Below are 13,692 nucleotides of genomic sequence, written 5' to 3'. Positions count from 1 at the left end.
TGCTCAGGTACTGGGGTTGCTGGAAATGGGAGCGGGATTTTACAAGACGTGTGTCACAAGGTCATTTCAACGTGCTTTCTTCTCTTGGTGGTAAATTTAAGTTCAGTTGAATTTGTTCATGGAAGTTTTTAGTTTGGGTGCTTGGTGTTACCTTCGGGACACCAACTTTATGGGAGGGGGTGTGACGGCCCTGCTGAGGCTCCAAGGGGACCTGAGGTGTGTCACATTTGGTAATGGTAATGGTTTGAATTTATTTTGAACATGAATACAAGTTTACATTGGATATTATTGAGTCTTACCCCTTCTCCATTTCCCAGCAATTGTTAATACATTTCTTCACTTCCTGTATTCAACAGGGAATACATACCCTTTACCAATTTTTGTAATGATAAAAGAAAATGATAAGGATGTGTAAGATTTACTAATATCTCCTGCTCTGAGGTCTCCATGGAGCCTAGCCATTGCCCAAATGACCGAACCTGGAGAACCTGGGAGGATGGTCTCAGAAAATATACTGTCAGGCTCCATTTCAGGCAGCTTGTTCCCTTTCTCCTCCCCACAGATGCTTCGCTGCACCATGCTGGTCTTTGTTTGGCTTCTATTTGCTTCATTTGGTTCATTTCTTACCTTTTATATTAAAATAAATCATTTAAAAGGTTAAGTCATTCCATGTCCTTGACTGTCTTTGCCAAAACCCATGAGCCAGATTGAGACAACCCATCAAGGACTGAACTGATACAAGGGAACTCATAATACACTCATGACTAGTTACGCAACAACACCAAATTTGTCTTCAATACAAAGTGACTGGGGGACGTGTGGCCTCAATGTCAAACCATGTTTGCGCAGCTGTTCTAAGCATGGTGTTCTGAAAACCTGTTTTTAAGTAGTTGTTGTAAATCATTTCTTATATTTGTTTTTTTGGGGGGGATTTCACATTCTTTGAATCAGAGTTTGTGAAAGGATTTCACTCTTTTGTAAATTCATTTTCTTTTTGTAACGTTCATACTTCTGGAACACCGTACAAATGACATGCACGTGAGAAGTCTTATTAGATTACGGTAGTATTGTTGAGCGCATGTCTGTGTGATAAAAGGAATTCACGCAATGAGAGCCATCATTTCAGAGGCTGTAAACTTGTTTGGCCTTTTTGGATCATACAAGCACAAGAGGCAAACAAGTGCCCTCAAGGCTTGCGGTGCTTGTGTGAAAGAGGTATTTTGACAATTAGCCCAATTTAATTTCCTTCCCTCTGCATCTGCTCATGGAGTTCTAACCATATTTGTTCGACAAGTGTCACACACACGTTGAAAATAGGGCTGGCATATTTTCTCCTTATGATAAGCAATATCAGCGAATAAAGAGAATAAAAATGCATATATGATTAATACAATTTCCAGAAAAGGTGAACACTTTCTGAGTAGTTGCCAACCACAGATGATGACTTATGTGCATTACAAATATCCAATAAAAGATGTTGTTTTCTTCTTGTCTTTCACTCCACGCACATATCCAGTGGGGGGTGGGGGGTGAGGGGTGGGGGGGTGGTGGTGGTGGTGGGGGTGATCCGTCATTGACATATCTAAGTTGGGTATTTGCACAAAATGAAATCTAAAAATGACTATTCAGTTATCCCTCGTTTTTATCGCAGTTAATTGGTTGCACACCCAAATGTGAAAAATGAGTTAGGTAGGAGTCCTTATTTATAAATGGAATATTTTTGTAGTTAGAGTATAAAAAAAACTGTTTACGACTTTCTAAAGATATGTTTTTTAACATTATTAGGGCCCTCTAGACATGAAATAACATTCCTATAGTTACCTTCACACTCGTATTACCCAGTATAGTAGATATAATCGGAGAAAATAAGCCATTTAAGACATAAATAAGACTAGTCTGTGTTGCAATAAATGTGTTTCCGAATGTGTGGAGGAAACAAGAAGTGACGTCATGGTTTCAAAGTTGAGTTTTACCTTGACAGTTTTACCTTTACTGCTACTGGCCGCAACAGTAGCTTGTGTTATTATTATGATTATGATTATTATTGTGATTGTTGTGAGATAATCCAAACCTGCAATAAAAGTCTGCTGTTCCGGAGATCAAGTCTGGCTCTGGTATATGTCACCGAACATTCAAGTAGCATCACTGACACCCGGCGACCAGTGTTGAATAGTACATATCACAATTTGAATGCACCTTCCTAATGCATGATATTTGTATTTTACTTCATTTAGATCCAATCCAATCCAATCCAATCTACTTTATTTATATAGCACATTTTATAAACACTGTTTCCAAAGTGCTGCACAGACTAGCAAAACCACAAAAATAAGTAAATAAGGGAATGTAAATGTAAGTGTAAATAAAAAGTAAAAATCACTACAGTAAAAACTAAAAAATCCAATAAATAAAAACAAAGAAACGTACAACAGTAAAATATTCAAACAGGAAGTAAAAACAATAAAAAGCAAAACATTCCAAGAAGTAGGTAAAAAAAAAAGTACATTGAATTAAAAACTAAAATAACTAAAACAATTAAAACTAAAAAAAGTAAAAGACACAGAGGACCACACGACTCACGCCGAGTTAAAAGCCAAAAGCCGGCGAATAAAAGTGGGTTTTAAGACGAGACTTAAAGCTTTCAATTGTGGGGGCCGTTTTTACATGAGGGGGGAGAGTGTTCCACAGCTTTGGACCAACTACAGAAAAGGCCCCCGGTCTCCCCTGGTCTTAAGTACGGTCTTAAGCACCACCAGTTGGAGCTGGCCTTCGGCCTTAGCCATTGATATGGGTCGCACGGTGGTCTAGGGTTAGCATGTTAAGCAATTTGCTTAAATATATATTTTTAAAAACCAATAATAGCCTATTCAACCGAAAAGCGAATCATTTATTAATTAAAATGATTTTTGAAAAAACGCAATAGATTGAAGGCACGTGTTCGAACCGCGATGTAGTGAGGGAGGACTATATTTACATCAGAGACCTGTTCACCCAATGACTTCTTACAAATTTGACATAAAATAGAATATCCAACCCTTATTTTACTGTACATTGAATCAAGTCATCAATGTCGCTCTACGAAAGGTGACAGGGATTTCTGTCCACAACGTCTTGGTATTCTTTTAGTCTTTCCATCACGATGGAATTAGCACAGAGGGAAGTGAGCATTAGGCACGTCTGCTTGTGACTTTGCTGGATTTACCAAACTGAGCCTCTGATTCCTCATTGCAAAGGTGTCGTTAATGAAACCCTGCAGCCGCTATGGGCACATTCTCTTGGCATTAGAACATCAAAATTGTAAGGTTAATATTGTACTGGTTTCCAACTGTAGTAGATACCAGATGACATAACGTCACGCATTTTTACCTCCGCCAAGCGCAGCGCAAAGCCCAAGCACAGGGCGGGGGTTATGTTTTTTGCCGGCGTTTATATGTTTGTTTCTTTTTTTCTTCCTTTGTGTTCAAAATAACTTGAAAAGTCCTGAATGGATTTGGATGAAATTTTCGGGAATTGTCGGAAATGGGATATGGAAGAGCTGATTCAAATTTGTGGATGATCCGGATCACCGTCTGGGTCCAGGACTTTTTTAAACGGTTCTTTAACATATTTGTGCATATAACGCCACAAAAAATGGTCAGAGCAATTGGAAAAAAAAAAAATACAGGACAAGTTTTCCAATTCTACAAAATATCAAAGACTCAAAGAAAAAATGTAGGATTGTTATTTTGGTGTGAATAACAATATGGGGGGAACTGTGGCGCTTGACGGAGGTCTGCGCTTCCGAGTGCTTCTCTAGTTGCTTGTTGGTTGTATGAAAAAAAAAGTGTAAATTTGATCGTAATGTACAGAACTTGAAGACAAATTAATAACATCACTGATAATAAATACATTTTAAAAAAATGTATTGATTGTTTTTTTTAAAAAAAAAGTTAAAAAACCATTTTGACAAATTCGCATAATTCATAGTTTAAGGTCTAATTTAGCTGATTTTGCCACGGCGAAAATCAACCTTAATTGTCAATTATATGTTCAAAACATGACATTCAGCCATGATTGGAACATTGTTTATGAAAACCACGTATCTTTGTACGTCTGAAGTGCAATAAAAGATCATTCTAAAACATGTCTTTGTTGGTTGTTTAGCTAGATGTTTTTAAAAAGTCCAAACTGTCACAAAGTGGCAAAGCAAGGTTATGTCAGACAGCAACAATAGAATAAAAAGCATAAAAGGATTTTTGAGATTTCTAAAATCAACTTAAAAGGAGTTTAGGAACTGATTGCTTGAATTTGGCAACAGTTTGTCGCTGCACAGTGTGCATCATCAACACCATGGAAACATGTTTTTCAGGGATGCACCACGGAAAGTATATTGTAGTTGAAATTGCTTTTAAAATGTTACGTCCTTCAGTCGGAGAGAATAATCAAAGTGTTCAGTTGTACATCATTGAAAAGCTAATAACTGGGGTGGTTTGTGTGCAATTATCGGAAGCTTTTTTTTTTTGTTGCAGAAAGTCTATACTTTTTCCAACGCAGTATCCAAATAGGAATCGTCCAAGGCCGTGGACATATTTCCTAGACACTGTGTAAAGGCTTTTTTAATCTTAAAAAAACTACAAGGCTCTGTGAGTATTCTTCAATCTTATAGATGGTGGTGAACATAAATAGGTTTTCAGCTGTATCTATCTTCATGAAATAGGGGCTAGTTTCTGCTGGAGCACTGAATGTTGGACTCACCTTCACCAGTTGGTTCATTATGGAAGTTATTCAGCCAGAAGCATGTTCTCCTTGAAATTCGAAAAAAAGAAAAGCGACAAGTTATTGATTCAGTATTTTGTACAAAGCGGCTGGTTTGTTTTAACGTCACACTATTAGGCCCATGTATGAGCACTCAGAGCCGTGTCACAAGGTAATAAGGTTCTACCTAGATAAGACATAAATGATTCTATTTCTGGAAAAAAAAGACACATTTTACATGGAAGCTAGCATTTAATTTTTCATTGCCGCTTATTCATACTTGGGATTTCTTTCAGTCATAGCTGAATTTTCAAAACGGGTCATACATTTTCAATTAAAGTAATTCCTTCCACATCCACTCAATAGTACTTTTAATCAATGTATTGTTGACTGACTGAATGACAGTAGAAAACAAAATACGAACATATACAGAGTACAAATGAAAACATTTGTAAAGCACAGCAAGTAACAGTCTTTCAGTCCGTAAGCTTATTTTGCATTTATGAAGTTTTTAAACGCCGCACGTTTATTATTATGTATAAATCGAATATTTTCCTTGGGTGAGCATAGAAAACCTGTTTACGACCTTCTAAATCCGTTTTTCAAAACTATTAGAGCCCTCCAGACATAAAATAACACCCCATCGTCACCTTTACTCTCGTACTACCCAATATAGTAAACATAATAAGAGTAAATAAGCCATTTCAGACATCCAGTGGTGTGAAAAAGTGTTTGCCCCCTTCCTGTTTTCTTATTTTTGTGCATGTTTGTCACACTTAAATGTTTCAGATCATCAAGCAAATGTAAATATTAGTCAGTGACAATACAACTGAACACAAAATGCAGTTTTTAAATGAAACTTTTTATTATTAAGGGAGGAAAAAAATCCAAACCTACATGGCGCTGTGTGAAAAAGTGATTACCCCCCTAAACATAATAATTGGTTGGGCCACCCTTAGGGACAACAACTACAGTCAAGCACTTGCAATAACTTGCAACGAGTCTCTTACTGACTGGGGTGACTGTATTCTAATATTGGTCCAGCGCTTCATTCCCGATACTGATATCAACCAATACCGATATTGGCAGCAGATCAGTTCCCAGTTCATTCAGTTATTGAATAAACACATTGTGCTTCTTTTACTGTGATGCCACTGAATGCATTTCACCAAAGTACACAGTTTGTGCAAAATAAGACAAACACCGCCATTTGCAATGTAACAAATGTCACATTTTGTCTCAAAGTCATTAAAATATCATGACCGACTTACCCCTCGCATAACCAGCGCCTTCATTGCCAATTGAAGCTATTTTTCAGATTCCCTTATTTTGTTGGAGGCCGTCTGACTAACATGTTTTATTGTGAAGGCCACAAGTGTGCTGTTTTGTCTCTTGACGGCTTTGTTGTGACAGTGAGACAATGCTTCATGGCTGCCATCTTTTTGTCAAGTTGAGCTTGATCACTGAGTTAGCAAGCTTGTCGTTGTGTGGAGCACGTCAACACCCACATGCCAGGATCATTATCGTCAGAAAAGTACATACCAATATGAACCAATATCTAATTGTTACGCCAATATCGGTTGATCCCTCGTTTTGACTACAGTATTGTCAACAAAAAATGGAGTTCCACATGGACTTGTGCTTGGTCCACTTTACATTATCAATAGATACATCAAGTTACTAAATAGTAGGCCATCCATCCATCCATTTTCTATACCGCTTCTTCCTCATTAAGGTCGCGGGGGCATGCTGGAGCCTATCCCAGCTGACTTCGGGCGACAGGCGGGGTACACCCTGGACTGGTCGCCAGCCAATCGCAGGGCACATATAGACAAACAACCATTCACACCTATGGGCAATTTAGAGTCGTCAATTAACCTAACATGCATGTTTTTGGAATGTGGGAGGAAGCCGGAGTACCCGGAGAAAACCCACACGCACACACGGGGAGAACATGCAAACTCCACACAGAAATGCCCACGGGAGAATCGAACCCAGGTCTTCCCGATCTCCAAGCTGTTACTGTGTTGGCCGACGTGCTAACCACTAGACCACCGTGCGGCTTAAATAGTAGGCTAATTCAGTAAAGTTACAATATAATTTATTAAAGGTAGTTATTCAAGTTTTAAGTGTTCGGTGATTATATAATCAGCCCTCCGACATGCTGTGAATTAAATCAAAATAGTCTCATTCTTTTCTGCTCTGTTGTTAATTTATTAAGCTTATTACAAAGGTCAACCTCAGTTCATCAAGCCCCTCCCCACATTTGCTGTAAATTAAACCAAAATAGTTGCAATCGTTTGTGCTCGGTTTGTGCTGGTTTGTGCCGTTAAAATTATAATGTGTGCTGGTTTTGTTTTTGAGTTATTACAAATTATTTTATCGGACAATGAAGGTTCACCAAGCCCCACATTTGCTCCAAATTAAAACACATACATAGTCACAGTCATTTGTGCTAGATTTGTGCTGGTTTATGTTGTAAAAATGATCGTTTGTGTGGCTATAGGGTTAGCAACATCGCTATAGGGCTATGTTTGATTTGATTTGGGCATATCGGGGGGCTGATTATGTAATCACCGGACACTTAAAACTTTAAGAACGCAAAAATGGCAATGGCACAAATGACCATTTTAACAGCACAAATGATTGCCACAATACTTAATTGAAAACAATTTAATTTGGAGAAAATGCGGGGTCGGTTGAACTCAGATTGACCTATGAAATAACATTTAACCCTAGAACACGAACGTCGAGTGACTTTCACCCACACAATTCTTGTCATGTGACTTTCATTGTGTTGCTGCTGTCTGAGTTGCATGGGTCCTTGGGTAACTTTAGGCTGCCCGCCGATGTCATTACTGGTATGTTTGTTTCCCTCCTCCCATCTATGGTTTTTTCAAGAGCCATGCGTTTGGGTGATTTTCACCCGACCTTAGTGATAGAGGGTAACATATTTTACGGGTGGAATTGACCCGATGTTAGTGTTAGTGTGTTTAAATCAGGCGCTCTTTGCACCAAAGAACTAACTTTGGTGCGCCTCCTCCGTGACGCAGCTTCAAAAAAGAAGCTCGTCCTACTCTTGTCATCCATGCACACACAACCAAGTATCGGACCCATTCACAAGCCTGAAGTGATCAAATTTTATAACCAAACAAAGGGAGGTGTTGATACTTTCGACCATTTCAAACCAGGAGGTGGCCACTGTGTGTGCTATATGGCATGATGAACGCTGGTGTGATCAACTCATAGATCACACTGCAGCGTGTGCAACATCCCTACACCTGGCACTCTTGTGGGCGAGGTTGGACCAATGGCAGCAGAAAGCGGAGGTCTCTGAGTGAGGTGTGCTGACTGCCCCACAGAGACGGACAGGAAGACACGACAGGTGTCATGTCTGCCGTCAGCCAGTGTGTCCTCGCCATTACTCCCCTGCCTGTACTGACTGCATGTAAGACTCCATTATTTTTTTTGTTTGGAAATTTCTCGTTAAGGATTACCTGATTTTTCAATTATTTTTCTGCTTTTCTAAAGGCTCCCCCATGGTACCTTTTTCAAATTTTATGTGATATTGCATATTGGGAAATTAAAAAAAGTACTACAATTTGGCATACAGTGTTGTACTTTTACATAAATTGATGAAAACTGCATTTTATCCAGGCTATTATATCGAGTAAAATATGCCCAACATCAGTGTTACTAATTTTAACGTTAGTGTTCTAGGGCAGTGATCCCCAACCCCCGGTACCATGGGGCCATTTGGTACCGGGCCGCACAGAAAGAAAAAAATTATTTCCATGATGTTTTATGCCGGATTCTCTCTGTTACATCCGTCTCACTTGATGCATGTCGATGTGCTAACTTTATCTCTCGCCGCACAGATAGACTACTATACTGTATTTTGACCATTTTTCTTTCACCTCATATTTGGTGTCAAATGCTGATACTATGTGGGAATGCATAAAGGGAAGTTTTGATGACTTATTGAGTGCTAATGTGCACATTTGTCTCAAGTGAAGTCATGCTAGCACACTGCCTTTTACCCCACATGTCAAACAGCCATGTAGGGTACCTCTTTCTATCCTGGTTTTACTCATTGCCATTGTTGTTTAGTACAAGTATAACTTTTGAAGCAGTTTAAAGCTTGAAATTGAGTGAAGGGCAGCGCGGTCAACCAAAGGCCACCTTTCTTTTTTCCGCCTTTGCTTCGGGGTCTTGCTGATGGTAATTCTCTGATTTGACTTTGATGTGCCAATTTGTGCCTGATGAATAATTGTCTGATTTGCTGATAGCTTGTGGGAGTCAAGTGTATTCTCGTGGCACTCAATGCAAATGGGAGATATTTGGGTCCTTCAAATCACAACAGTAGCCCCTCAACATTTGCCTCGTTCCGCTGTGAGCAAACTGACCAATTAGCTGTGTTTGAAGAAGCCATTTTTGATTAGAGCAATCAGTAAACAGCAAGGCCTCTTCATCATTGTGCCCCTGATTAGATGAGTTGTCACTTAAGAAGTTGTTGAAGATTTTAATTTATCGCCTTATATTGCTGAAAAGTATGGTAATTACATAATCCATTCTCCACCGTGCAGCACTTGAATTCAAATTTGACAACCTGCTTTCTTTTTTGTAACATCTCTGAGTAAGTCATCTAATAGGTGTTCTTCCAGCACAGATGGACTACACTGAAATGACTGGACGGGAGATGTTGAAGAAATGACAAAATATGAATAAGTCTGTAACACGCTTCATAGTAGCTCTTGGTGCACTCACAGTGTACCTGCTGGCTCAAACAGGCTCATTACTAGTGATGGTCACAGAATAATCTGCATGCGTAAGAACATGTTATTCATACCCATCCTGAAGTGTCTGCATCAAATCCTAATTAACATTGAAAACCAATTAAAAGACAAACAACTGCTATAAGTGACATTTCTTCATAATACTTCAATGGCGCTCATTAGTGAACAGGGACAGACACTCGGAAAACTGAAAATGAAATTACTGATCCCTAATGCCAAAGCCCTGTAAGCAAAAAATAGTGACAGCAAAAACAAAATACAGTCATGTCTCACCACTTTGTGGTTCAAATTTCATGGCTGTATCAGGGTTTTTCAAAAATACATTAATTAATGTTTGTTTTGTGGTTGCATACAGCCTATTAGTAAAAAATATGCATATTAGAGCAAATTTTACATATTTTTTGCCTACATTTAGCATGTTCGAGCATAAAAATGGCTAAACGAACTAAAATACAAATATAAGGCTTTCAAAAGATGCATTCAAATACGTTGACGTAATACTCTGCACTTGTCACTAGGTGTCAGCAATGATACTGTAATGTTCGGTGAATGTTCTCACAGCAGACACCATAATCCCTAATAAGAATCACGAATAAAAACATTTGCTACCGTTGCAGCCGTAACCCGACAGCAAGCTGAAACTCTATTCTGAACCCTGACATCACTTCCTGTCTGCCACCTACTCAGCTCCCCAAGGGAACACATTTATAGCAACACACGAGCACGAGTCTTATTTATGTCTTAAATGGCGTGTAAAAGTGACTGTAGTGGTGTTAGTGTTATGAAACGGCTGGACCCCAAATCGGAGAAATGGTCAAAAACGCCCAAAAACAAAGTACAACAAAAAGCCGGGCAAAGCCACAGGTAAACGGTAACTAAGGGAGCAAAAGGCATGAATGGCAAAAGCTAACAGAAGTACTCGCAAAGGCCTAATGAGATCATTTCTCTCAGGTGTGACCAGATGGCTCCGCCCAGACACGCCCCTCTGGGCACATAACAGTACTCCCAGCTTTTATAAGGCGCTCCCTGGCGGCTTACCTGGCATGTCCGGATGGAGAGAGTGGAAGTCGCGGATGAGAGATGGATCAAGGATACAGAGTGGGAGACCCAGGAACAGTCATCTGGTCCGTAACCCTCCCAGTCCACCAAGTACTGCACCGCCCCACCCCTTCTTCTGACGTCAAAAATGGCTTCCACCGTGTATGCTGGATGACCATCCATCATGTGCGGAGGAGAAGGAGGCACGGCCGGCAGGCACAGTGGGCTTGTGGACACTGGCTTGGGACGTGATACATGGAACACTGGATGGATCGACGAGGGATTAATGACAGCATCGATCTCATACGGTGCCGCAAATCTTGGCGCCATCTTTGTAGACATCCCTGCTGAAGGTGACCCCTTCCTCCCCTGACTGCTCGTCACTGAACACATGGCTGAAAAAGCTCCTGCTAGCTTTATATAATAAAAATGACATTACATACATACATTACATTCAGTCCAGAACCCGCTCTCCTCAATTGCCATTGTTCATCAGCCATTGCCGTTGTTCATTTTCTATGTCATTCACTTTCACATTCATACCTATGGACAATTTAGAGTCTCCAATTAACCTATCATGCATGTTTTTGGAATGTGGAAGGAAGTCGGAGTACCCGGAGAAAGCCCACGCACACATGCGGAGAACATGCAAATTCCACCCAGAAATGTCCAGCGGAAATTTGAACCCAGGTCTTCCAGATCTACTGACTGTGTGGCCAACATGCTAACCAGTAAGCCCGAAACATGTCTCACACACTTACAGCATGAAACATATTTTGAATGATAAAATGCACAGGTACTCAACCATAATGAATGATAATGCTAATTGACAGAACAGATGAATCAGAGTCAGGGTCTAGCGCGACATCTGTGCTTACGTCTGTTTATGTCTGTGCTTATGTTTGTGCATCATTTTAATGCACAATGTTTGCCTTTTGTCATTCCAGGTACGATTTACTGTAAGTATGACTTTTGCGTCCCACAGCAACTATGGTGTGTTGAAGGATCACCGAACCAAATGACAAACCTCAATGCTTGACAAAATCAGTGAAGCATAAAGACATGAACATGTAAAAATGTTGGGTTTTTTTAACTGTGGTTTTGTCATGCTCTGCGTCGACACCGCTCAATATTTTGGGGTCGTGTTATAGCTTGGTTTTCATATTTCCTTTCCCTTGTTTTTTATCTGCTTTTGTGTTTACCACGCAGATCCCGGGGTTCTCTATTTGGGCGGAGCTACAGGACGTGCGCAGCTGTGCCTCATTTTTATTCACCCCTTTTTATGCTTACCTGTGGCGGCTGGATGGCACTCGGTGATTCCTCCTGGCTGAACCTCCATGCCATGTGCTGTTCCTGCTGCCATCGGCCTTCCAGTCCTGCCTGCTTTCCCCTGCTTACTTGTGTAGCTCCGCCTGACCGGCCTTGGTATTTGTTGAAGGTATTTTTGCTACCATTTTTCCGCAATGCCCTTTTGTTTCCTTGGCGTCGTAGTTTTTCGTTCCTGAGCTGTACGTAGCAGCCGTTAAAAGACTGTTTTCTGGTTTTCACCTCTGCTTACTGGGATCCAGACACGTGTCCTACAAATCCTCACAGGTTTTGCTGTACATTTCACCCATATTATCAAATATTTCTAAATTATTACCAATTTAGGGTGAATGAGATGCGTTTTCTGCGAAAAAAATGGCCAGTTATTTGAACAAATATGAGCAAATTTGCTGCGCCCAGACTGCTGAATTGCGAATGCGCGTGGATCCTATATAATATGAAAACTGTACAAATGAATAAAGGCGTGCACTTCACTACATGTCAGACACTGGACTTTCTGTCTGTTTTTATTGTCAATGAATAGAAATCCACACTCTAAAGAGTCATATTTACACTTCACCTTGAACTGGTCGCCATTCAATCACAGAGCACATATAGAGACGGATAAGCGTTCACACTCACATTCACACTGTCACTGAGTGGGGACTGAACCTACGCCACCTGCAGGCAAGTCAACCACCATTGGTGACCATTTACGGTCCTTTTGCTTTTTTAAATCGAATCGTTCTCAAAATAAAGACCCAACTTTGGATGTGCATTTGAATCATTTATTTTTGACTGTCGGTGACGCCACTAGTTCAGAATCCCTATTCTAAGGCAGTGTTGGCTTGTCTTTGCTTAGAGTTTGTTTAAAGATTGGTTTATGGCTTTAACTAGTTCTTACAGTCAGAAATCAATTTTCTGACTGACTGTACATTACAGCAACAGTTTGGTTACAGTCATGGTGACAGTTTGACTCTGGAACAAATGAATTTGGTTATTTCTCATCAGAAAACTACATCCAAACTAATTAAAGGGTTGCTATTGTCACGGAATTGATGGCGTTATAGGCTCTATTGTTGTGTTACAACAGCGTTGCTGTGAAAGTGTCACTGTCACTGGCATTTATTGCAAATAGAGAATACTGATCTTTTCGTTCTATAAGCTGACGTCAGACGACAGTGATCACGCCTTCAGCCTACCACAGACTTTAGTGTATTGACCACCAAATCCCCAAGTGATGCCTCAATCAATACAGCTGAGTAAGTATTGCAGTGATGGTGGTGTGTGTCTGACACTAAACTGGGATTAGGCCTGATTAGGGCAGTTTTAACATGTCCTGCTGATTAGGACCCAGTGGATCTGACCGCTAATTAACTCTGAAGTGTGGCTGGCCGCACAGACAGAACAGTGATGGTAGGAGAAGTGGGCGTGGGGGACAACCAGACCAAACGCTCTACCACCGTCTCCCTCTCTTGTCCACTCACCACCACCCCCACAAAAGGGCCTGGGGCTTTGACTGGGTCTTCTGCATTGTGGAGAGGCGAGCTGAAAAAGAGTCCAATTTCCCTTTGGCTGTGCCACTACCCCCTGTGGTGTGGAGTCAATGTACCCTTTCTGTGCCTTCGTATGACCAGCTGGCTACGGAGGGCCAAATAAACACTCCAGATCCTGTGGCAGCTATGATTCCCATCTGAAACACAGCCTTTGTCCCGTGTGGATTGGCCTCTAATTGGTGTGCTGGAGACAAATTCGACAGTGATTGTTATTTTCACTGATGAGCTTTTAATGGAGACAAAATACACAAGTAATACAAATG

Source organism: Dunckerocampus dactyliophorus, chromosome 13, assembly GCF_027744805.1.
Source record: "Dunckerocampus dactyliophorus isolate RoL2022-P2 chromosome 13, RoL_Ddac_1.1, whole genome shotgun sequence".
Taxonomy (NCBI): Eukaryota; Metazoa; Chordata; class Actinopteri; order Syngnathiformes; family Syngnathidae; genus Dunckerocampus; species Dunckerocampus dactyliophorus.
The sequence above is the reverse complement of the archived record's forward strand: the minus strand, read 5'-3'. Positions refer to the sequence as shown.